The sequence below is a fragment of the Podarcis cretensis genome (assembly GCF_951804945.1).
Source record: "Podarcis cretensis genome assembly, chromosome: 3".
NCBI lineage: Eukaryota > Metazoa > Chordata > Lepidosauria > Squamata > Lacertidae > Podarcis > Podarcis cretensis.
Genome location: NC_137172.1, coordinates 17,421,813 through 17,448,271, shown reverse-complemented (window position 1 = coordinate 17,448,271; position 26,459 = coordinate 17,421,813). Strand labels below are relative to the sequence as shown.

General features: G+C 44.3%; 1 protein-coding gene and 1 long non-coding RNA gene across 6 annotated transcripts in view; one reads left to right on the top strand and one right to left on the bottom strand.

Moving 5' to 3' along the window:
- The window catches only part of SLC8A1 (solute carrier family 8 member A1), a 299,351-nt gene that overhangs the window by 209,927 nt on the left and 62,965 nt on the right, over positions 1–26,459 (top strand). The gene's annotated exons all lie outside the window — the stretch shown is intronic.
- Positions 4,663–15,487, bottom strand: LOC307212121. Its single transcript, XR_013836846.1, has 3 exons — positions 14,966–15,487; positions 14,590–14,701; positions 4,663–4,891 (listed from the first exon to the last, which is right to left on the bottom strand). It is a non-coding gene; the product is annotated as an uncharacterized lncRNA (long non-coding RNA).

Genomic DNA, 26,459 nt, shown 5'->3' with positions numbered 1-26,459 from the left:
TGGCTAAGTGATCAGATTTGCACAACTTTTTAGGAAACATGACGTAGGTAAAAAAGGTAAAGGTAAAGGTACCCCTGCCCGTACGGGCCAGTCTTGACAGACTCTGGGGTTGTGCGCCCATCTCACTTAAGAGGCCAGGGGCCAGCGCTGTCCGGAGACACTTCTGGGTCACGTGGCCAGCGTGACATCGCTGCTCTGGCCAGAGCCAGAGCCGCACACGGAAACGCCGTTTACCTTCCCGCTGGTAAGCGGTCCCTATTTATCTACTTGCACCCGGAGGTGCTTTCGAACTGCTAGGTTGGCAGGCGCTGGGACCGAGCAGCGGGAGCGCACCCCGCCGCAGGGATTCAAACCGCCGACCTTTCGATCGGCAAGTCCTAGGCGCTGAGGCTTTAACCCACAGCGCCACCTGCGTCCCAACGTAGGTGTTGATAACTAAATTCTGCTCGGTAACAGTTTACAGTACAAGCAAATCGATTTCCCCAAAAGGTGGTCCTACATTTTCTTTTAAACATCTAGTAAGTTTGATATTACAGAGCTGGGAATTACCTCAAACTGTGTGTCTGCTCCTTTAGAAAGGCCCCACTTTGAGGCGGCACAGAACACATCATTTCTCTCTTCCTTGGTGCCTGAACTAAGTCTTTAGAGATTTACTTGGACTTATTATCAGTTTATCAAAGCTGCAATATAAGATTCTGTAGTTGAACCTGGTGGGATTTGTAAAAAAAAGGGGGGGACCAATTAAGGGGATTTGTGAAGGCATCCTTAATGGGATTTGGCCTCCAACATAATAAAAGGTGTCATTTTTAACATCTCTCACCTCTTAGGTGATATTTTTAAACCTTGAGGATGAAATACCTCTTTTTGGGATTTGTTCCCTGTGCTTTAAATATCACTTATTTCCTTCAGACTAGGTAATTGGTGTTAGTTTTATGGTGCTGTGAGTCTGAAAGGATCCATCCCCTTTCAGCATTTTGCTCATCCAAACAGAAACATGTCACAAAGCACTCAAGCGGTTTTCCACATTAACATTATTTTGTTTAGCTCTGTTTAAAGAGTCGCCGTGGAAACGGACAGTAGAGGCTGCCTTATATATATAATTGCTGCTTTGGTTCTCAATCCTATTCCTATCATTCTCTGTTAGCAATGATATGTTAAAGTTCAGAGCTAAATTTAACCCCCAGGGCATTACTTCTGCAACTGAAATGTTTTTCTGTACACACCATCACTGCGGACCTGTTCACACTTTATTTAATGCCTTTATTTAATGCAGATTCAAATTCCCACTTTAGATATATGTACAATTTGAAGAGTAGGAGGAATCTGCCCTTTTTGCTTTATAACCACTCACATCATGTGGGCAGTTACAGATTTTTCTAGGCCTCTCTTTCCTCCCTGTATTGTTACCTTTGCTCTCAAAGACCAGGCTAATCAGGCCTCAGCAGGGGTGGGTTTATCACATCTTGATGCCTAAACCTCTCATCTCTTCCACAATATTTATTTATATTTTATCCAGATTATTACAGTGAGTTAAAGTAAAAACAGAAAAAGAAAGAATAGGGGAAGAGAAAAAGAAAAAGGATACATAAAAACATTTTTAAAGGCAGAGGAAACCAGCAATAACAAAATAACAATAAAATATAATTAAGGCGTGCTCTGGTCCATGGGGTCACGAAGAGTCGGACACGACTAAACGACTAAACAACAACAACAACAACAATAATTAAGGTTACAGAAATATGTAGCATATATGTAAATGGATAAACTTATGGTTTCCCTCAAATATACATTGGTTCATGGATCACAATGGTTCCAATAAATACGTTCCAAATATCATTAAATTTGTCCAAGCATAGTCTTTGTCTGAAAGCAATCCTTTCATGGGTTGCAAGAGCTGTCATGTCATCTATCCATTGATGAGCGGGGGCCATATTTATTAATGTCAATATTTTTACAGTTGTAAGGGCACAGAGAATCAATTTATGTTGACCACTTGTCAAGCCTCATATATTAATTATATCGTTTAAGAAGATGTTATCTTCTGACATTTTAAACTCTTTTCCCCACAGTAATATTTATACATCCCAGTATTTTTTTCCAAAAGATTGCAAACACCATATAAACATGTTTCAAAGAAGCATCTCTTCCATGATGAAGGCCAAAGTTTCTCACTGGCCCATTTAATACTTCGACACTTCCTTCTTCCTGCCTTTTGTCGGCTAGAGTTTGCACATCACAGTAAACTTTAGCTTTCCAGGACCACGTGAATGGTTGCCTTTCAGAGAGAAGCTCACCTCTCTGTGCTCCAGTGAGTTAAAAGGACTGGGAAGGAGCAAAGAGTCAGCACTTTCGTGCTAAGCTATAGTTTGGCTTACCGCTTCATGCAAATACTGCCATTGCATTTCCGTCTAAATACAGTAATTATTTCTAAATTTGTACCTATGCACATAAATCAGCCTATGCAAATTTTACACAAAGCGGTTTCTTTCTTGTCCTCTTTTTTGTTGGTGCATAAATGACCACTTGGAAAAGATGTGGACATTGCACTGAGCAGGCAAAGAGCCTGACTTAAGTCATGTTTTGAGTGCAGCTCAGACAAGCTGCTACAATCCTAAACAGCCACTTTTCAGACTTCCCTGGACAGGATTGTTATTTTTACACGAAGGCTTCTGCCATGTGATTTAACTTGGGAAACTTTGATAAATAATTTGTAAACCTCCCACACAAACACACGTGTACAAGTCCCTCTCATCTCTGGGCACCCTTTCATAAAAGAACCCATCATGGGAATGACACCCATTTCAATAATAGAACTGTGACAGGTGCACAAAACAGGGTTAGCTTGTTTTTGCTGGAAAGGTTGCAGCCATTATTTTTTATAAGCGCAACTCATGGTGGAAACAGCAGCGAAGTGCATCCGTAGCTCCACACGGGAGCAAAGCGGTTTTCCCAAAAGCAATTGTATGTCTTCGATGTGCATAGAATAGACGGATCCCCAAACTGCAATCCCATGCTGCTTAAACCCCATTGCTCAAAGCCCTTTTTGTGAATTTGAAAGGTTTGGGGATGGAATTGTGTGTGTTGGTATTGGTACTGGCCCTTTCCAACTCTTCCACAGTCCGAAGCTCTGAAGAAGGATTAACAGGGGTTACCAAACTTTTTCAGCAGGGGCTCGGTCCACTGTCCTTCAGACCTTGTTGGGGGCCGGACTATATTTTGAAGGCGGGGAGAACAAATTTTTATGCCCCACAAATAACCCAGAGATGCATTTTAAATAAAAGGACACAATCTACTCATGTAAAAACATGCCGATTCCCAGACCATCTGTGGGCCAGATTTAGAAGGCGATTGGGCCGGATCCAGCCCCCGGCCCTTAGTTTGCCTACCCATGCTCTAAGTACTTTAAGCTATGCACAGTTGGAGGCCCCATCAATATATCCTGCTCAATGTGGGAAGGTTGCAGGGAGGAACAAGCATGCCTGGTGCACCCAGGGACATTTGTAGGTACTCTAGAGATTGTAAATAATGTGAAAGAGATTATGCGTTGAAATATTTTAGTTGATATTTTAGATTGTAAAATGCTATTTTATCTATTGATTTGTTTTACCTTGTGGGCTTATAGCCGAATAAAGTATTATCTCTTGTAGGTAAGCGGCATAGAATCATATACAGTGGTGCCTCGCAAGACGAAATTAATCCGTTCCGTGAGGCTCTTCGTATAGCGGTTTTTTCGTCTTGCGAAGCAAGCCCATTGACAGCCTAGCGGATTAGCGCTATTAGCGGTTTAGCGGCTTTTAGCAGATCAGCTGATAAGCGACTTATCAGCGGATCAGCTGATAAGCGGTTTAGGGCTCAGGAAAAGGGGGGGAAGGGAAAAAACCCACAGGAACTCACAAGACATTTTCGTCTTGCGAAGCAAGCCCATAGGGAAATTCGTTTTGCGAAGCGCCTCCAAAACGGAAAACCCTTTCGTCTAGCGGGTTTTCCGTCTTGCGAGGCGTTTGTCTTGCGGGGCACCACTGTAATTGTAGAGTTGGAAGGGACCCTGAGGGTCATCCAGTCCACCCCCTGAAATGCAGGAATCTCAAGCAAAGCATCCATGCCAGACGGCCATCCAGCCTCTGACTAAAAACCTCAAAGGAAGTCCACAACTTCCCGAGGGAGACTGTCCCACCGTTGAACAGCTCTTACTGTCAGAAAGCTTTACCATATGGCTAGTTGGAATCTCATTTACTTCAACTTGAGGCCACTGGTTCAAGTCCTACCTTCTGGAGCAGGAGAAAACAAGCTTGCTCCAACTTCCATTCCAAATTCTGCATTTTGGCCCATTTGAGCTTTCTGTTTCCCAGGCTAGTTTTATTTACACATAAACATTCCCCTTTAATTTTTCATCATTGCTTTCTTTCACTGGGCTATAGGGCAAAAAGAAAACTTGGCCTGCTAATTACAGACTCCTTGTCTCCCCAGCTGCTTCCCATTTGGCCGAGATTTGCCAGCTGTAATCATCCAGCGAAGTGGTGTCTCTTTCAGAGAAACTAGTTGCTGCTGGGGATGAAACCTAACATTGGCTGAAGGTGGCAAGATGCAGCTATTAGCTGCTGAATAAAAACCTCTCCTATTGTCAAATTAAATATTAAACACTTCATACTCTTTACGTCCTGGTTTCCAAAAATTGCAGGTGTCAGATAATTTTCAATTATGGCAGTGCAATAAACTAAATGTCCTAGAAAGACCCTTTGAACCAACGAGCTGTAGAAAATAAATTGTCACAGTTGATTATGGCATTCAGAAATGACAGGCCTTTAAAGTCAAAGCATGACAACACAAGAGTGTCAGTGATCATCAGCTGGAGGCTTGATTCTGCAAAGAGCAAGAGAGCTGGTCTCGAAAGCTGCAATGGAAGAGGCGGGGAAACATATTAAGGCTGTTGGACTGCAACTCCCATCATCCTTTATTTTTATTATTGCATTTTTATCCCAACTTTCCTCCAAGAGGCACAAGGTTGTTTACATAGTTCTCCCTCACCTTCATTTTATCCTCTCAACAACCCTGTTAGGTAGGCTAGGCTGAAAGACCTGCCCAAAGGTCGCCCAGTGAGCTTCATGGCTGCGTAGGGACCAGGTCTCCCAGTTCCTAGTCTGACACTCTAACTATTACAACCACACTGGACCCTTAACCTTTAGCCATCTTGGTTAACCACAGCTTCCCTATTCCTGTATTCAGGCTCTGGTGAACATTCACCAGTTTTGATTTACATGCTCAAAATAGCCATTTGACCAGGTAGAGAACATTCCTCTTTTTTTCCTATTCTTTTGGTGCCCAGCATCCTCCTTTACGAGTGTAACTTACTCAAGGTGGCTTGCACAGAAATAAAAACGCAACTTTAAACAGCAGTGAGATGAAATAAACACCAAATTTCCATATAACTACATTTTTAGCAATAGTAAATGCATATCTAGGCCAGAAATAGAGCACAGTTTTAACAAGTCTTGCCAGCCAAAGGAGCTCAGTAATGAGATGAAATATCACTTACGGGTGTGCCACTGAGAACAAGTGGGTTTTCAAGGCTTTTCTGAAAAGGTGAAGTATGGGTTTAAACGGTATTTCAGATAACTCAAAGCTAAACCATTTAGCTCTGCGGTGTTTGGTTTGGTTTTTTGACTCAGCTAAACATCTTCCACCTTCAAAGGGATGTGTGCATCTGTCTCAGCCCTAGAACACATCCATTTCCCAAACTGTTATTTTCCAGATAAGCGGTTCCCTCCACCTCGCCATCCAGCTCGGTTTCAAATACCTCACGCTCCTTCCAGAGAGCCAGTGTGGTGTAGTGGTTAAGAGCGGTAGTCTCGTAATCTGGGGAACCGGGTTCGCTTCCCCGCTCCTCCACATGCAGCTGCTGGGTGACCTTGGGCCAGTCACACTTCTTTGAAGTCTCTCAGCCCCACTCACCTCACAGAGTGTTTGTTGTGGGGAAGGAAGGGAAAGGAGATTGTTAGCCGCTTTGAGACTCCTGAAGGGGAGTGAAAGGCAGGATATCAAATCCAAACTACTACTACTACTACTACTACTACTACTCTTCTTCTTCTTCTTCTTCTTCTTCTTCTTCTTCTTCTTCTTCTTCTTCTTCTTCCAATGGAAAAATTAAATCACAGGTGTAAGATCTAGAGGAGTAGTCAAGGGAACATTTATGTTGGCAAGGGGTTGTGTCGGGGGGTGTTTCTGATGGTGAGAAGGGACACAAGGAGTGGCATTAAGTGAGCATGCATATGATCACAGACCAGAAATTAGACCAGAAGGTAGGCTTGTGTCAGGGCTGGGCCACTGGCAGATCAGAAAGGAGACTCAGAGACTGAAAGTAAAGTCAGCAGTTTAGTCAGTAAAATAGTACAGTCGTACCTTGGAAGCCGAACGGAATCTGTTCCGGGAGTCCGTTTGACTTCCAAAATGTTCGATAACCAAGGCACAGCTTCCGATTGGCTGCAGAAGCTTCCTGCACTCAATTGGAAGCCCCATCGGACATTCGGCTTCCAAAGAAAGTACACAAACCGGAACACTCACTTCCGGATTTGCGGCACTCGGAAGCCAAAGCATTCCAAGGTACAACTGTATACAAGTAGAGAGAACGCAGGCATGGCTGAGCTCAGTGGCGATGTTGCCAAGACTAGCGCTTGGCCTCTCCGCCTAAATCTTTTCCTCCAGATGCCTTCCAAGTCCAAGTCCGGGGGGCCCGGTTGGGCTTTCTGAGCTTTCTGTTCAGCATGACCTTGGAGTAAAAGGAGGATGGGAGCTTACTACAGTGGACTGGGCAGCTGCTGCGAAGCTGTTGCAGCGTCTGTCCCTTCCTCCTCCTCTCTTTTGGGTCCGGGGCCTGAAGTGTCTCCCTCTGTAGCCTGTCCTGCCCTCAGACATCTTTACAGAACAACAGCAACAACAACTCCTAGAAAAACCACTTGATTTTAATCTGTATTGGCAATACCACAGATTTATGAGCGAGAGCTTTTTTCAAACAAACACACAGGTTAGGACCCCAAGGCTTGAGATGCGAAATATTTTTTTCCAACCCTTTCAGTTGCTTGGGACTGGATGTTGGTTTCTGCTCTCTTCACTGTGCAGCGAAGTGCTTGTCACGAGACAGGTGTTTACATTCCACAGTCTGTGCTGTTGGGTTTTCCCACGGGAAAGGAGACTGGATGTGACGTACACTGGTTTCCTGTTTTTCACAGTTCTCTCCGTGCTTTAGAGGAGAGAGGATGCTTTCTCTGCTCCGGCAGAGGCAAGATGTTTTTCTGTAATCTACCAGCTTTGAAGTCTAAATAAAGTAATATAGAGTATGTGGCACGTACTCCTCATCATTCCGCTGTGCTCGGGACTCTGCAAAATTCAACACTGCCTAGCTCATTAGGAATGCATGTCTACTCCGGTGTAGGTGCCATTGAGTTCAGTGGAGCTTACTCCAGGTAAGTGGGCATAGGATTGCACCTTTAGCCTTTGTATGAGCCCATTGAGTTTCGTTCTTTCCATAATCATCCACTGGGTTTATTTTTTAAAATCCCCTTTATTTTGAAAGTTTTTAGGCTGTCTTCACACTCACTTAAGCCAGAGAAAGACCCGCTAGCTCCTGCCAGCTATGAGCCTCACAGCTTTCCCTGCTCTGTGGCAGCCAATTACTGCCAATTGCCAGGGCAGTTTTGCAGTGTAGGCATTTGTAGATTGATTAAGCCTATCCACTTTCCCTACATTTCCTATCAGCTGCTGGTGCTGAAGGCGGTTGGCACCTGTCTGCCTCAATGGCCCTGGAAAGTGCAAGGAGGAGACGCAGAGATCCCCTAGCGCCATTACTGATGGCCTGAGTCATTCCCTCTCTCCTGACCATTAGGCCTAACAAGAAAACGCCAGGAGCATTCTGCTCTTCCCTCTCCCCAACTCCCCCTCTTTCTTTCTACTATGATTATAATTAGAGGCTCTGCTTGTTGTTCTATTTTGAATTATAATTCACTAAGGCACATAACCAGTCTCCAGACAAATGCTCTGGTGTCTGCAAAAGCATGTTTTACCTCCTCAGAATTTGCTCCTCGGAGAATCTCAAGTGGGGAAAAAAACAAGAATTGCCCAGAATCTTGTTTCTTCCCCACCCCCAACCCATATATATATATATATATATATATATATATATCTTTTTTTATTTTAATTAAGTTGAAGCAATTATTTGTGTCTGTAATATATTATTGATTTTTTTGAGAAACTTCGGTCCAGACACAAGCCAATGAACAAAAAAAACAGGCACTGACAGCCAAATGAGTAGAGAAAATTACTGTTGTTTATCCTCATCAATTTTTTTTGGTAAATGTATTTATAACCTGCTTTTCGGTCCTAAAAAGAGCCCCCCAAGCCAGCTTGCAATCAAATATACTAATAGCAGACTCAGCTCTCTGAGTGCTACTCCTTACACACATACAAGGGAGAAGAAATATCAGCAGTCTTGGGAGAGCCACATACTTTGAGTAGAAACACTCCAGCTTGTTTCCATGTGAAAAGAACAATAATGAACATTGTGGTCCTTTGGTTTTAAAAATCCACAGTTCCTTTTCACAGTACCATTGTTTGACAGGCAGACGATGCCCGTATTGGTTTAAAAATGCTAGAAGCAAGCTTTTTATTTCATTGTAATTTTCTTATACCTCTTACCATAAAAAAGAAATATATTAAGCAGTTGTGTTGAGGTATACAGAACTCTTGGCACTTCCAGACCAGCAGCTTCTTGAGCATTCATCCTGGTTTGTTTCCACAAGGTTGTCAGGAAGCATGTTGACTGTTCATTGAGCGCTCATTTTGATTTGTTTGCAACCTCACCTTACTGCAAAAAGCAGGGTAGGTATTGGTGGGGGTTTGCTGTGTCCAACAGCACCAAATCCACTTCAACTATGCAACCTTAATTTGCTGGCTTGTGGTTGACTTTTACCTGGAAAATAGCAACAGTCTGGAAATTCACTTAGATGCTTGGAGAAGAATAAAAGAATCTCTGCACAATGTGTGTGTGTGTGTGTGTGTGAGAGAGAGAGAGAGAGAGAGAGAGAGAGAGAGAGAGGAAATATTAGGCAGAAATGGTGGCATACAGAGAAACGTTGCTTAGCGAGGCTGTGAGGCTAGGATTGTAGGCTCGGTGGTAGTGGATGTGGTTTGTGTACAGAAGCCTCCAGGTCCAATCCTTAAAGTGAAGGCAGCAGGTGATGAGAAAGGCATCTGCTTGGAGATCTCAGAGAGATGCTGCCCGTCAGAACAGACAATGCTGCCCTAGAAGGACAAATAGTCTGACTAATACGGAGCAACCCCACTAGGCTCCTAAAATTGTGGGCTCCCTGATTTTAGAACGTTTGACTGCCTGTCTGTGAGGTGTGTACGCTGCACTTTGTAGAAACCGCGCAAAAGTTATGCATGCCACAATGTAAAGATTGCACTGAGCGACTTACCTCTAAATGGAGTTGGCAGAATTCGTTAGTGGTGTTAATTATTCAAAGAAACAGCACAGCACTTAGTCAACCCTAAGCAGAGTATTTTACTAGTGTGCCGCTCTACAGCGTTTCTGCGACCAGCACCCCAAGCCCTGACTCACTTAGTCAGCTTCACTTTATTACTTATTCAGGAACAAAGAACCATTTTTCAAAAAGCGATCTTCTTTAAAAAGGAAAAAAAAAAGAATGCTGTTCACCGTCCTCCTTCTGAAAGATTTCAGCTTCATTTTTCATAGAGCTGCACAAGATTGATAGTGATGCGTTAAACATTCACAGGATGAAATGCCGCTACCGTGGTTCGACCCTCTTAGAGAGACACTTAAGGGAAGGTTGTTTAGGGGTGGGGGAAAACGCAGCATTTTAAGAGTGTTTGAGGTGGTTTGCTGCTGCTCTCTTCCAGACAACCGTACGTTTTTCAGGCTTGGAGGCGGGCACTGGCAAACAAACAAACCAGTGTACCTTTTGATGGTATGGTGATGGAAAGAAGGTGGACCTGTTTGATTTTCAGCCGCCATCCAAGTTGCTACTAAAGGACTGCTCTGAAATGCTTTAAATTGTTATAACAGCTTGTTAGGTAGACATTCAACAGGTGCAGCTTCTCCCTACTACCGTCCGGGCGAGGGGGGGGATGCACCGTTGAACTTACTATATTTAGTGCTGATGATTCCATGGGAAATGTTTAAAGCACTGGCAGATCTGAAATGTGGCTGACATATGCTTTCTTCTCACTTTTATCTTATGGAGAACAACACCTGCAAGTTTTTACAGCTAATAAAAAGTCAGTTTTGGATCAGTCTTCATCATGGGCACTTTAGCACTAATTCGAGTTTTGTTAGTAGTGGATAGCATGCTTTAAGAAGCTTCCCTATTTTGAGTTAACTTACATATCTACTTCAGAATAAAGCATGCACCTTAATCTTCTTGTTTTTGTAAAGCTTTAAGGAATTTATCGTGCATTGCTGCTGCTCTTATTGCAAACACTACATCTTTCTCTTCCCACTCCTTATAAATTTGAACATACTTTCTTTCCCAGTGGGCTGCCTGAATTCTAAAGTGGCACAGTCCACAATTACACCACCACATCCTGTGTGACATTAAAATACATTCACTTGATTTCATATATAACCTTTTTTTTTTTTAAGAAAAGGGGGGGAAAGACCCATTTCCTTCAAAGTACAGATGTGAAATCTGAAAAATGTTTGAAGTCAAGAAATCGAATGTTCTGAAGTTCTGCCAGATTTATAATGTGTATGACCTTTAATTCAGATGTAGTAACTGCAGGGGAGCAAAGACAGGAATGGGTTTTAAGCTCTCCCACTCACAGGAGAAGAACTGCAGTTCAGTTTGCATTTAAGGACTATCCTATCCAATTTACGCTTTCCGAAACAAATCACAAACTGAAATACAGACATCCTCTGAAACACACATTTCTCCAAATCTTGCAGTACTGTTCTCTCTAGCCAAGTAATGTCTTCAAAAATGCATACGGAGAGTCCACAAAAGTGCATAAATTCGTGAAAATAGCATGCAAGAATGCTTTATATTCGAGGGCATTGCTTTGCACAAAATGTGCATATTAGGCAAAATAGCATGCAAAAGTGTATATTTGGGGAGGATTTGCACTAAATTGCAGGTGGTTTTTCATGAGGACTTAAAAAAGATTCACAAAATGATGTGGAAATGTAGAGAACTGAAATAAAGACTGCAATCATTGAGGGACAGAGAGAAACAAAAATTGACAGATTTGCCCCTCTCAACTACTGGCAACTGTATTTAGCTTGGGGTTCTCTGGACACCACATCCTGCAACAGGTTACAAATACAATGCTTACATGGCAAAAACTGTCTGAGCCCTGGGAGTAAAGGTTGCAAAGCAGCTAAAGAAGGAGAAATGGGAAAGGCAGGGGACAGGTTTGCTTTAAAATGCAAACAAAACCCAACAGAAAACTGTTTTGGCTATTCCCTCCACTAGCCTTCATATACAGTGTGTCAGGCCTTGCCATTCTTCACATAAATACCTTCTGACTCATGCATGAATCTGCCCATAGAGATACACTTTGTAGTGGCCATTTATCACTAAATATTAACTTCACTTTCTTACTTGTTTTCCTTCCCCTTTCACTGATACCTAGCTCTCACTGAAGAGGCAAATCTGTGTGGGGGCTGCATCACTCGTGAACAGCTTTGTACAAAAAACTCCCTGTTCACAGAAAGCTAGCACATCTGAGAGAACTCTTCACCGCGTGCTAGCTTTTTGTGTGCAGGGATTTTTTAAAAAATTATTATTTTTGCATGTCACATGAACTGCCAGCTACTATCTGAAGTGGTACAGTCAGAATCAGATTCACCTGAGAAGGCAAAACTATATGTTGAATAAAGTTCCATGTAATTTCCCCTGGAAATACAGTTTTTAAATTAAAAACAGCTGCAGTCAGCAGCACAGGAATAATGGGTATGCACAGGGTGTTTAACCTTTCCACTCTTATCATGATTTGTCCTCTCAAAATGTCCCCAAAGCTGGTTCTCCTCACCCCACCCAGTCAGGGGTTAATTTCAGGATAGGCAAGGTGCCCCCCCAGCCAGTTGCTGCTCCCTCAAACTGGGAAATGAAAAGATATAACTAGTACAGTATCAGTTATAGGAAACTGACATTTCTCTCCTTTTGTTCCTTCTGTGTTTTCTCTTTTACTCTGCCTCACTTGCTTCAGGCAGCTTCAACCTTCATCCTAACAAACAGCTTTTCTGTCCGTGTACACCGTGCTTTGTTGCATCATAAATATCAATTTCTTGCATTCAGTAGCAGCAAGGCCCAATGTGGTGGTTGGTTATTTGTTAAAGCAAAGCATTCAGTACATATGCAGCCATGCCAGCACATGTACTTAATCAGCACACAAAGGCAGCTTTTTAATGTACCATTCCTGTGCTGTGAGCTGCAAAAACAGCTGTACCAGCTCAGGGGAACCTCCAAACCATGGTCCAGATTAATAACAATAGAATAATAATAATAATTTATTATTTATACTCCACCCATCTGGCTAGGCTTCCCCAGCCACTCTGGGCTGCTTCCAACAAAATATTAAAATACAGTAACGCATCCAACATTAAAAGCTTCCCTAAAGAGGGCTGCCTTCAGGTGTCTTCTAAAAGTCTGGTAGTTGTTGTTCTCTTTGACATCTGGTGGGAGGGTGTTCCACAGGGTGGGTGCCACTACCGAGAAGGCCCTTTGCCTGGTTCCCTGTAACTTGGCTTCTCACAGCGAGGGAACCACCAGAAGGCCCTCGGTGCTGGATCTCAGTGTCTGGGCTGGACAATGGGGGTGGAGACTTTCCTTCAGGTATACTGGACCGAGGCCGTTTAGGGCTTTAAAGGTCAGCACCAACACTTTGAATTGTTCTTGGAAACGTACTGGGAGCCAATGTAGGTCTTTCAGGACCAGCAAAGGTGCTGATTTTATTCATTTCGCCACAAATCATGCCCATCTGCCCAACATCTGGCACCGTATGTTCTGGCAGGTATGGAGGTCCCACCTCATTAGGGCTTAGGATAGTGAACCAGTCAGCAGAGCCATCCATTCTGGCCAATAGGTGTCCAGCATACCTGTAGCAGGAAAACGTGGCTGGCCATTGTCTTGGAGCAGATCTGGACTGCTTCCCGCATGCGCTATACCATGTTTCCCGCAGCTGAGAGACTGCCAGTTCCTCCCCATGCCCTGAGAAACTGACCACCATTGTCTGCTATGGACAGGTCGAGGGCCCACCCAGAGAATTGCAGCACACACAATCGACACAGACTGTTATGCCAAGGCGACAACACCTCTGCTGTGTGTCTGCCTTCCAGTGATGATTCAGGGTTTTGATGTTAGTTTAAAGAAAATAAACAACCCCCGGTAAAGCAGCATGCTTCATGCGTTCATTGTCAGTTTGGAGTTGCAGAAACTGCTAGTGAGTGGAGACCACAATGGGTTGTTGCTGAAATGCCCATGAATTCCTTGTCTGTGCGGGCAGGGGTTGCTAATCCTCAAATGACAACTTCTAAATCTTTGTTTTGTAAACAAGCCATAATAGGTGCCAATTGGAGCAGTGTCCTCTTTTGCTGTCTTACCAAGGGAAACGCACACCATACTGTGTGAACAAAGCCCATCAACCCATAATTACACTTCAAATGTGACATTTCCTCTAAACCCTTTGCATAAGGATATAAGCATGCCTGTTTTCTGTGGAGGACATGCAAGTATCATCACGCCTGCATGTGCATGTACACACACACACACACACACACACACTGCTAATTTGCCACCACAGTTTTGAGAACAAATTATCTGTAGTTTAAGGGTACTGAGAATTGTTTGGATAACCAACATTCCCCTCACAGAGCTACAGTTCCCAGAGTTCCCTGAGAAGAGGGACTGATTTTTAAACCACTCTGGGAATTGTAGCTCTGTGAGGGGAATAGGGGGGTCTCCCAACAACTCTCAGCTCCCTTAAAAGGTAAAGGTAAAGGTACCCCTGCCCGTACGGGCCAGTCTTGACAGACTCTGGGGTTGTGCGCCCATCTCACTTAAGAGGCCGGGGGCCAGCGCTGTCCGGAGACACTTCCGGGTCACGTGGCCAGCGTGACATCGCTGCTCTGGCCAGAGCCAGAGCCAGAGCCGCACACGGAAACGCCGTTTACCTTCCCGCTGGTAAGCGGTCCCTATTTATCTACTTGCACCCGGAGGTGCTTTCGAACTGCTAGGTTGGCAGGCGCTGGGACCGAGCAGCGGGAGCGCACCCCGCCGCAGGGATTCGAACCGCCGACCTTTCGATCGGCAAGCCCTAGGCGCTGAGGCTTTAACCCACAGCGCCACCTGCGTCCCCTCAGCTCCCTTAACACACAACAATTCCCGGGACTGTCTGGAGGAAGACACCAAAAGTGGTCTAATAGTGCTTTTAATTTATGGTGCAGATGTGACTTCTATTCCTCCCCCAGTTTTCCATTTGTTTCCCCGCTCCCCCAAGAAAGAAAGAAAATCCCTTTCATGCTAAGTCATTTGGGGGCAGGTTTTTTGGGGGGGGCTATTTAATGTGTTTTCAAAAACTTACTTTTCATACTTCTGAAAACCTTGGGGCTCCCTGAGAATGCTGACTTCTCCTTTTTGCTTCTTAGTTGCCCGCTTTCAGCTCCATTCCTCTTGGCCCACACAATCTGTGTTTGCTATTATGTGGGGGAGGGGAGGGAAGAGAGGAGAAGAAGAAATATCACAACACAAACTTTGCATTTCTTGTAATGTCTAATTCCACCCAAAAGCCACCTAGTACAGGGCTGGCCCACCCATGAGGCAAGGTGGGGCGACTGCCTCGGGAGGCAGGATCCACAGTAGCCCCCTCTGGGCATTAGGAGTCGCTGCTGGTCTCCTCCCATCCCTAGGGAAGAAATGACAGGGGCTACCCTCTGGGGTTTCTTGGGCTCTGGACTCACCTAGCATGATTCAGAGCAGGCCCTTTCTCCCCCTGCAATGGCCTTTGGCTGCCACTTCAACTGTCTGGTAAGGTTGATTCAATTCTCTTCCTTGTTCCCAATGTGGATATTCACTCACCCCTTCTTCCCTGGAGGAGTGGGACGCCGTTTTGTGGTTTGTCTCAGGTGACAAAATGTATTGACCTAGTAGTGGATTCATGGCAGACTTGGGATTTGAAATGGGATCTCTAGCTCACCATCAGTCGCTACCCTATAGCAACCCAGTAGGCAAGTTTCCACAGGGGAGAAATACTTGCCGATTCATCACAACTTGTGAATTGGATCTGGAGATGTGAGGAACCTCAAAGAAAAACATGGGCAGTCCATTTTTGCTCTTGGGAACTGTGAGCTGGTACATCAATAATCTCTGGCTGTTGTCTGTGTTAAACACTCAGCCTCTTTGTTTCCCTATTCCCAAAGACCTCAGCACAATAGGACACAACTCCCTGCTCTGTAGATTAGCCACAGCATTACAAGTGGTGGTGGCACTCTCTCATTCTTGCAGGGGCATAACTCTTTTGATAGGGAATTCAGTGCCCCTGGGGCAGCAGGAGTAGACCACAACAGAAGCAAGAGGGGGGAACTGGCATGGTTTGCAGAAGTACCAAAAATATTTTTAAAGCCACCAAAAGGTGGCAAAACCCAAACACAAAAAGGTCAATGAGGATTGGCATGCTCACTTTCTATCAGGAACCACTGAACGTTGAATGTCAGCTGGAAAAGAAAAATGGAAAATAGATTGAGGATATTGATTTCATTTACTTGAACTCCTAACAGTTTGTAGTAACCCAGATGGCTGGATGGATGGCTGGCTGAGAGGAATCCTGAACAAGATGATTCCTGTAGGGGTTTGAGTGTAGTAGTAGCAGCAGTAGTAGTATTTACTACTTGCATGCCAAAAATGGTTTCTAAGCAGTTTATAAGTACAGTGGTGCCCCGCAAGATGAATGCCTCGCAAAACGAAAAACTCGCTAGACGAAAGAGTTTTCCGGTTTTTGAGGTGCTTCGCAAGACGAATTTCCCTATGGGCTTGCTTCGCAAGACAAAACGTCTTGCGAGTTCTTGCAAGTTTGTTTCCTTTTTCTTAAAGCCGCTAAGCCATTAATAGCCGCTAAGCCGTTAATAGCCGCTAAGCCGCTAATAGCCGTGCTTCGCAAGACGAAAAAACCGCAAGACGAAGAGACTTGCGGAACGGATTAATTTCGTCTTGCGAGGCACCACTGTAGGAAATCAATTATAAAATAGCCATACATGATGAAAATACACAATAAGAAAATTTCATCAAAACATTAAAAACATTCATAATTAAAATATACGATACAACAAGCTCATTGAAAAGCATAACAATTAAAACAGTTAAAAGAACATTTAGAACATTAGATCTGAACGTTCCAAGCTCAAGATGTGTCTTCAAGAGCTGGCAGAACGCCAATACTGATGGGCCTCTCATGGACCACAACACTGGTGCCACCAATGAGAAAGCCTGCCTCCATGTTACTGTCTTAGTGATAAGGCTGTGGCATTCGTTGCACAGCCAACCAGCGTTTTTGCATTAGTGACAATAATCAAAATTCCCTTACTAGTTTCTTGTCAATGCTGCTACTAAATAACATGACATGCAATAAATATTTCATAGAAGTCATTAGACTGACTATTAAATTCTAGCTGATGTGTTACGTCTAATGTTTGTTGGTGGGCATGCCAATTTTTCATATATTTTGGCACCACTGTTCTTTGAGAGTGGGGAAGGGCGAACAGTAGAGGGCAAGGCATCCAATTTGGGTAGGGCTCTCAAGAGGATCTCATAATTCCTGCTACGAGTGATGTTTTCATTCTTCAGATAACACAGCCCACTCCAGAGAGCTGGCATACTCCTAAGTATATAAGAGCGTATGGAGCTCCATCAAACAGGCCCTGGAGCAGAGAATTAAATCTCATTGTGATTTACTGCCTCCATTTCTCTGCCAGGTATTTCTCTTTGGGGATTGCAAGCCAATAGCTAAGGGCTGTGCTCCCAGGGAGGAGATAATTTCTTAGCCCTTTAATGCAGCTTGATCTCATTTCCATGTATCACGTCATGAAATGAAGGCAGGGGTGGTTTATTTTTTATTTTTAGAACCACTCTTTCAGAATTGGCCAGCTCAAGTAAGAAAAGTTGGCTGAAAGGAAGCAGCTCACAATCATTCTGGAATCTTGCACACTTTAAAGCTAGGAGAAAGAAGCACACACATTTCACTACCTAGCCGTAAGAGTAAGCCAACTGTAGTTTAGATGCCCTCAATTCTGGTGTTCTATACCATTGTAAACAGATTTTCAAACCTCCTGGGAGATAAAAACAGCTGGCCAGAATTTAACAGCAAAAGAGGTAGCACAGGAATATTAAACCCTCCCTTCCCTTACCTCTGCCTTCTCCAGTGAAAAACACCTTCTCAAGACTACTTTGAACAGAGAAAGGGCCAATCAGTGCTTTGCTACACAATTGCAGTCTAAGATGTAGCTTTCCACTTAAGAGTCATGTTTGACCAAATGCAAACGGTGATATTACCAAATTAAAGGTAAAGGTAAAGGTACCCCTGCCCGTACGGGCCAGTCATGTCCGACTCTGGGGTTGTGCGCCCATCTCACTTAATAGGCCGGGGGACAGCGCTGTCCGGAGACATTTCCGGGTCACGTGGCCAGCGTGACGAAGCTGCTCTGGCGAGCCAGCACCAGCGCAGCACACGGAAACGCCGTTTACCTTCCTGCTATAAAGCGGTACCTATTTATCTGCTTGCACTTAGGGGTGCTTTCGAACTGCTAGGTGGGCAGGAGCTGGGACCGAAAGACAGGAGCTCACCCCGCTGCAGGGATTCGAACCACCGACCATACGATTGGCAAGTCCTAGGCACTGAGGTTTTACCCACAGCGTCACCCGCGTCCCATTACCAAATTAGCTCTCACCAAATTATCCACTTTATTTGTGCAGTTCAATAACATTCAACATTATTCCTTATTATTAGTAGGAAGTCTTAAGCATGTATCACAAAGGTTGAAATGTAGTTGGAACAGATGGGTGATTCCTCTCCAGTGAGTATACAGTTCCTTTTTGGGTAGCAATAACCATTCATCAAATGTATTCTGTGAATTACGCATGAACAATCAATTATTCATAGTCTTCTGTTTTCCGACTTAAAAACCAAAACCAAAAAAACAATTCCCCTCATGGCATATTCAGTATGTTGTGATAAAAACATTATCAATTCCTATTTGGCATTCTGACTTACCTGACTGAACAGGGCAGCAAAGAGAAAGGTGACATTGACATTTACTGGGTGAAATAAGAGCTTGGAAAATTATATGCAAGGTTTAGGTAGAGCAGGTGACTGTAAAAATTGCGTTTTAACACCTGGAATGGAAAAACATTCCCCTAAATGACTGTAGTGTGTTATCTGTAAAATAGCTGGACGTGTGTGTTTTCAAAACACTTTTTTTTTCTGAAAGTTGCCAAATTAGGATTCTGGAAGAGGGTTATAATTTCATTTTGTATGTTAAAATCATAATCTAAACTCGATTAAATATCACTTATGCTGGGAAATATATAAAAGGTAATTGTATCCTCCCTTAAGGGTCATGTTGGCTCCTTCTTGAGGCAGATTGCCTACCTGCACCACGTAAAAGCAGTTTATGGTGATGAATGATGAGAAATAGTCTCCTTTACTCAGCAAGGGCACATGTGGAAGCTTGCACATCCCCTGATGAATTTGGAATCATGGAAGACTTCTTCTGTGCTGCATATATGGACCAAACACTCAGGGGAAGCGCCTGCCATTCACGGCACTTTAGTGGGAATTTTATGCGTAGCACCAAACGGATCAGCGCTCTCAGATTTGACCACCTGTTAAGAAGTGGGATGGGGGAACCTGGGCTTGGGTTTGGGCACTCCAGACCCAAACGGCTGAATAGCACTGCCAGTCATCTGCATTGGCAGATCTATGCCCAGGGAGCCGCTATGGCCCATAGCGAGAGCCATATGGCACATGGCGAGAGCCAGTGTGGTGTAGTGGTTAAGAGCGGTAGACTCGTAATCTGGTGAACCGGGTTCACGTCTCCGCTCCTCCACCTGCAGCTGCTGGGTGACCTTGGGCTAGTCACACTTCTCTGAAGTCTCTCAGCCCCACTCACCTCACAATGTGTTTGTTGTGGGGGAGGAAGGGAAAGGAGAATGTTAGCTGCTTTGAGACTCCTTAGGGTAGTGATAAAGCGGGATATCAAATCCAAACTACTCTTCTTCTTCTTCTTCTTCTTCTTCTTCTTCTTCTTCTTCTTCTTCTTCATATACTTGGGGGGCAATATTGATTAAGAGTGGTTTGCGACTTTTACAGACATCCCTCCATGGCACCAAATACTCTTGCAAAAGCAAGAATCGCACAAGGCAAATGTTAAACCGTCAGCGCATTACTAACTATGTTAAGAGCGCAAGTGAAGCACTATCCTGTAAAAACGATAGAGTTTGCATAAGCCCTGGTTGGCCACACTTTTGCTGACATGTGCTGTTGAGGTTAGCCTCAACCCCGTAGTTAAGTGAAAGAGAGTAATCATCCTCTCAGTTTGCTTTGCAGTCTAAGAGAGGATTGCAGGGTAAGGAGACAAATTGTTTTCGTTGCCTTTCAGCGGAAAGTGCTAATGGAATAAGGCCTCTGGTGTTGACTGCTTTCTCTCACTTCCTCTCCACCTCATGTTCTGGTTTGGCCTCCAATCATTAGATGCCAACGGCTGTCTAAGAGCATGTTAGAATACAGACAATAGCTACACATATCGACAGAGCCTTCTTCCCTATCTGGCCAGCCTGTTTGTGCTGCCTGTGCAATGAGAACAAGGGACCAGGACTAGTCCTACCATTAGAAGACTTTTTTACTTGAGATGCAAGTGGGAAGCTTGTGCAGGCAGCGATCCAAATTAACTTTGGCTCTCTGAAAATGACGTTCGTTTCTCTCCAGCTATGCCAGCAAATAATTGTTTGGGGAAATGGCACATCAACAGCTTCAGGAGGCCATCTCAAGTAATGACATTATAGAATCGGCGAAGGTATGTTTGGTTTTTGGAGGCAGATTGCTGGCACAAACGTCTAGGTCTGAGTTGCTGTTGTCAGCTTTGCATCTATGTCTGTTTGTAGTAAAAACGAGGAGGCAGGGAATTATTACACATTTCCACAGAAATCTTCTTTTATGTTTTTTAATAAAAAATGTGGAAGGGGGTGTGTTATATTGGCTTTCTCATTCTTGCTCCTAATTAGCAGTCCACAGTTGCCTGGAAACACAATTTAGTTCCATGTGTTGGCTGTAGCTTCATAGATAAGAGAATGTTCAGCCTCGTGTGCCTCCTTTACCTCTTTGGCTACACTGGCATTTGTCGTTAGTTTTAATAACATAGCATCTTCTCCTTTTTTCTTCCTTCATTTTACTAAAGTGATACTATGCAGCAGTTGCATCCATACAGCCACCCCTGAAGGAGTCTGTTTGTGCAGTAGAATGCAGAGCTGGAGATTAGAGTTCCACAGCTCCAAGAATGATAGTTATTAGAATTTGGCCTCCCGGCTCTGCAAAATGTACCCAGTTCAGGTATAAAATGAATGTTGTAAAGGTAAAGTTAAAGGTACCCCTGCCCGTACGGGCCAGTCGTGTCCGACTCTAGGGTTGTGCGCCCATCTCACTTAAGAGGCCGGGGGCCAGCGCTGTCCGGAGACACTTCCGGGTCACGTGGCCAGCGTGACAAAGCTGCATCTGGCGAGCCAGCGCAGCACACGGAAACGCCGTTTACCTTCCCGCTATAAAGCGGTCCCTATTTATCTACTTGCACCCGGGGGTGCTTTCGAACTGCTAGGTTGGCAGGAGCTGGGACCGAGCAATGGGAGCGCACCCCGCCACGGGGATTTGAACCGCCGACCTGACAATCGGCAAGTCCTAGGCGCTGAGGTTTTACCCACAGCGCCACCCGCGTCCCAAAGGTAAAGGTAAAGGTACCCCTGCCCGTACGGGCCAGTCGTGTTCAGGTATAAAATGATTGTTGTAGCAATTATTAATTGGAAAAAACTATTACCATACCCTGTGACATAGGTTAGGCTGAGAGGCAGTGGCAAGCCCAAGGTCAGCCAATGAGTTTCATGGTAGAATGGGGATCTTTCTTTCTTTGGCGATCACTCATAGCTGAGTAAAATTGTCTTCCATAAACATGGTTTTAACAGTGGGTCCGTAAGTGATTGTGGGGGCCAATTCTGGATCCACACATCATTCCACATTGGGGTCCTAGATATCCAGATGGGAGTTGATCATGGTGTAGGTTTGCCAAGCGTACTTTCCTCTTAGCACATTTCTCCCTTGCGTCCTGAGTTTGAGCATCTTCAAAGCCCATGACACCTTTGGTAAAGGCTGTTCTCCAACTGGAGCATTCGCAGGCCAGTGTTTCCCAGTTGTCGGTGTTTATACGACTTTTTTTAAGATTTGCCTTGAGAGAGTCTTTGAACCTCTTTTGTTGATCACTGGTATTATGCTTTCCATTTTTAAGTTCGGAATAGAGTAGTTGCTTTGGAAGACGATAATCAGGCATCCGCACAACATACTCTAACCTGGACTAGGACTTGGGAGATCAGGGTTCAAACCCTCACTCTTCCGTGAAGCTCACTGACTGAACTTAGGCCAGTCTCTGCTTCTCAACCTAACCTAACTCACAGGGCTGATGTAGAATTAAATGAGTGGGGGAGGGGTAGAGCCACGTATGCCACCTTGAACTCCTTGGAGGAAAAAAAATGTATTATATAAATGCAGTAAACTAGCCAACAAACAGAAATGGCTAACTGGCAAGCTGTGGGCAAGATCACACAGTTCATTCATAAAGAAAAGTACCGTATTTTTTGCTCTATAAGACTCACTTTTTCCCTCCTAAAAAGTAAGGGGAAATGTGTGTGCGTCTTATGGAGCGAATGCAGGCTGCGCAACTATCCCAGAAGCCAGAACAGCAAGAGGGATTGCTGCTTTCACTGCGCAGCGATCCCTCTTGCTGTTCTGGCTTCTGAGATTCAGAATATTTTTTTTTCTTGGTTTCCTCCTCCAAAAACTAGGTGCATCTTGTGGTCTGGTGTGTCTTATAGAGCGAAAAATACGGTAAGTTGTTTTCCAAAGGTGCGGGAGTGTGAGAGATATTTCCATGCTTTAATGCTAACACCCCTCTTTAGATTTTGCATGTGATTGTCAGGGACTGGCTGGGCAACAAGGAGTGATGGGAGGCCACAGCTAGGGAACGCCCAAGGGAAACTCCAGAGGAGGAAGGTTCAGAGCCTAGGGATTGGTGGTGGGACACTGAGGAGAGGTCAGAGGGAGAAGGAGAGTTTGGATACTGAAAGGACAACAGGGTTCAGTGAGCAGGAGGAACCTGGGACAGGGAGCAGTTCAGACTCTGAGGCTGAAGCTGAAGCAGAGGAGGGGCATCAAAAGGCTGCTCCAGGGAATCTCCCTCTCCTGCTGTGACGAGCTCCTCTCCCCCCTTGTCTCTAAACAGGATAATGAGGAGGGTGGAACAGAGGCCAGAGGTGGGCAGATGCAGTTTGAGACTGCTTGGGAAACATCTAGGAGAGGAGGAGCCTTAGAAGGGATGGAAAGCAGGGACCTTCAGTCCCGGCAAATGCTCCATAGGGGCAAGACCTACTGGGAAGTGTTGTTGAGTTGTATGCCATTTCATTGAATAAAGAGTTACCTTCACTGACAACGGAGCCCTGCATCTTTCGGGCTGACCTGCACCTGACTCCTTACCTGTAGAGCCCTATATCTGAAACTGAAGGAGTCTGTTTGTGCAGTAGAAATCAGAGTTGGAGGGCAGATTGTCCTCCGCCCAAGAATTCTCGTTATTTCAGTTTGGCTTCCCGCCTCTGCAAAATCTCCCCAGCCTTGGTATAAAATGATTGCTGTAGCGATCATTAATGGAACAAACTATTGCAAATATTCATGGGGCGGGAGGAACCAATCACAGCTATGTCACAGCCTTGTAACTTTTCATAGCTATCTTTTGCTTGGAGTAAATGAGTTTTATTGTAAGCATGAAGGGCAAATATAATAGGCTTTTGGCTTAGTATGAGGAAGCACATCTCTCTGTGTGTGCTTGTGCTTCTCCAACAATGTGTTCTTTGCTGTTGGATCTAAATTATGAAAAGAGAGAAGAATGCAGTGCTGATAACAACCTTAGCAAAGCACTTTCTGATGAAATTCGAAAGTAGATGGGAAGGGAGTCACACTAGGTTGGCCGATTTCATAGAACCAAAGGTAATCAAGTTTGATACTCCATCCATTAATGCCTACTTGCTTTCTGCAGTCCGCAACAGAAAAGAAAGATAGTCACAACAGCAACAAAAAACCCACAAAAGACCTGCCCAGGCTACATCTCTCAGAATTTGGGTTTTTTATCCCAGCTTTCCTTGTGCTGCCTTATAGATACTGTGGGTTTGGCTGCTGCTGTTTTGACCACTGTTTTTGCTGTGTTACCATGTTCTAATGTTCATTATTTTTTGTGTATTATTTTGTCCATATTGTAAACCTATGGTGAAGGGTGGTACATTCACCATTCAAAGGATAGGTAGGTCCAGCAGGTAGACAACAGCTTCAGAGTGTACCATAGTACGAAAGCCTATAAAAAAAGAATAAATTAAATGAACTGAGATAGCTCAAGCAGACAGTCTCCCATCTTATGCACCAAATATCTTGTGCCATTTGATTTCACTGTCTTTGCAGCAGTATTCACCAACCTGGAGCCCTCCAGATATTTTGGGCCATAGCTCCCATCCGCACCAAGCAGCATAGCTGTCCTGGCTGAGACTGATGGGTGTTGGAGTCCAAAAAGGCAATAGGTTGTAGAAGCCTGGTGTACAGGATTTCTGTTGCTATGCACTCCTTCCTCCAAGATTTGCTTGATTAGGTTTTTCATCTGGTTTCTTTTTCTAAAATGAGCCTTTTGCACTGTTGCACCTTAATAAATGTGATGCGTTGTGCTGGAGAGAGAGGAACGTTGAGATGGGATTTGAAGTATCTGAGTGAAGTCGTATGCACCAGCCACAATGACACACACTGGATGTAACAGAAATAAAAATGTTTTGATAATGAAGAAGGGGCAGGGCAATGTAGTTGAGACAGTGGGACATTTGCAGTGTATGGGTATGTGTTTAATGGCAAGAAATCCTTGCAAGCCGCAGAGTTCGTTTGATAAGATAAACACCTCCATCCTTCTCTATAAATTGAATCGCTTTTATGCATAAGGTGGGAGAAATGGTATATTTTGAAAAACTGTTATGTCAAGAAAGAGTCACCTGGTTGAACAAGAGGTTATACAGGTCTTAGGCGGGGTTTGCTGCAGTTGAGCTTTTTCTGTATGCAGCTTTTTCATCTTTTTATTTTCCTTTATTACATTGATAAATTCTCCCATAACAGATGGAATCTGCTGGGATGGTGGTTCAAGATAAGAAGGTGCGAGGATAGGTCAAGCTTCTCTGTTAAGGCATCAGACAAAAATATAATTGAATTTTCTCTTTGAAAACGAACAACAAACCAACAGCTATGAGGACCAAAGGCATGGGGGGAGGCGGGGCGGAGGTTGCTGCCTGAGCCCCCGGGATCAGTTCCGCTCGCCTTGCTCCGACCCTTTGCACTACAGTCGGCACCGTCTTGCTGCTGCTGCTGTCGCCGCGGTAGTCAAAACTCCTACCGGCCTAAATTCTTCAAACTTGCTTACCTGCCATTTCTTCCATTCTCAAGCATCCCTTTGCATTTCCAGACTGTGAAAAGCCATGGATAAATAGTTTCCTATGAAAGCTTGTTGAGGTGTATCTTTTTATAGCCAACACTGAATGGCCAGACTAGATGATTTCATGCACAGATTTTGTGACATCCATCTACTCTTTTTTGCTGTTTTATTCATTTTTACGGACGCTTAAAAACATCCGAGACCAGTTTCAAGCATCTAGAAATAGCCGGTCATATTTACTTTGTCAGATGCCTTTTCTGGCCTGATTCCGTCACTACCGAAAACCCTAAGGCTGCCCTAAGCTCCTCCATTCCTGTGTATCACTACAGGATGGGAAACAGTGCAAATTATATTTGTTTGAAAATAGTGGATGAGCCATAGCATCCTGTGTATTCAAAGGATTCAAACCCACACAGTTTGGTCCCAAACTGTCATAAAGAATTAAAAAGATAAACATATGAAAACAGCCTGAGGCAAAGCTGCTCTAACCCAGGGTTGTCTACTCTGGCTGGCAGCACCTCTCCGGCATCTCAGCCAAGGGGGCTTCCCAACCACAATAGCACCTTCTGCATGCAAAACATGTTTTCTAAAACTGAGCTATCCCCCCCCCCCCACCATCACTTGCCACACAACTCGTCATAACATATACAAAGCAGGGGCCTAAAAGGGAAGACAATTGTAAGTAGGTTACATTTTTTTTTTCCAGGTAAGTGTTTGACATTTCTGGTTGTTGGAAGTTAAGTCTAGTTCTTTTAAAGGCCGTTGTGCTGAAAATCCTCATGCATATATCAACAGCTCTTGGCAAGGACAGCTTCATTTGCATCCTCTCTTCCTGGCCTTTTCAGTTTGATTATGGAAGTAACTGGGGACACTCGTTTTCAGTGTTCACATCAAACGAAAGGAAGCCCATTTTCACCATCCATTTTTAAAACTCCATCCCACCCTGCGGACACACAAACACACACGGAGTTCAGTAGACTAGAATGACAGTCAAAGGACGCCGAAGTGGAAACCTGGGATAACATGCTGTTTAGCTCTGAAGCGCCACGTTAATAATGTGCAGAATCAGACATACCATAAGATACAGCAGGGTAGAGAGCAAGGAAAGAGCAGTGTCCCCTGGCAGACTGGAAAATAAGGCTGACGTACCTTGCTGTGTTTGTGTGGGAGATGGAGACACTGATGGATGGATGCAATGACTGGTCGGTTTTAGGGTAATAGAATGTGTTTGCATATAGGTATAGATGTATAAATTAGTGGCTCATACAGCATGGCTTTCTGAGTGAATGTTTTCTTTTCTGCTATAATCTATCCTGAGAATTTCTGATTATCCAACTCTCCAGTGGCGTTGCTACTTATTTTCCGTTTTCCTTTTAAGTAGGAAAAAAGGAAAAGAAAAGTGGATGAAGCAATTTAGGCTTAGATCCTCTTGATGAAGAGGGTTGATTTAGGAACACAGGAAGCTGCCCTATACTAAGTCAGCTCATTAGTCCATCTTCAGCATTTCAAACAGGGCCTCTCCTAGCCTTACCTGAGGTGTTCTGCACACCAAGCAGATGCTCTGCCATTGAGCTGTGGGCCTTCCCGCTTTCATGCCACTTTTCCCTGCCTGAAGAAATGTAGTGGATGCCCAAGAGCAGTTTGCAGCTATTTGCATTCTTCACAACCCAATTTGCTTAGGAAGAAAAAACAGATT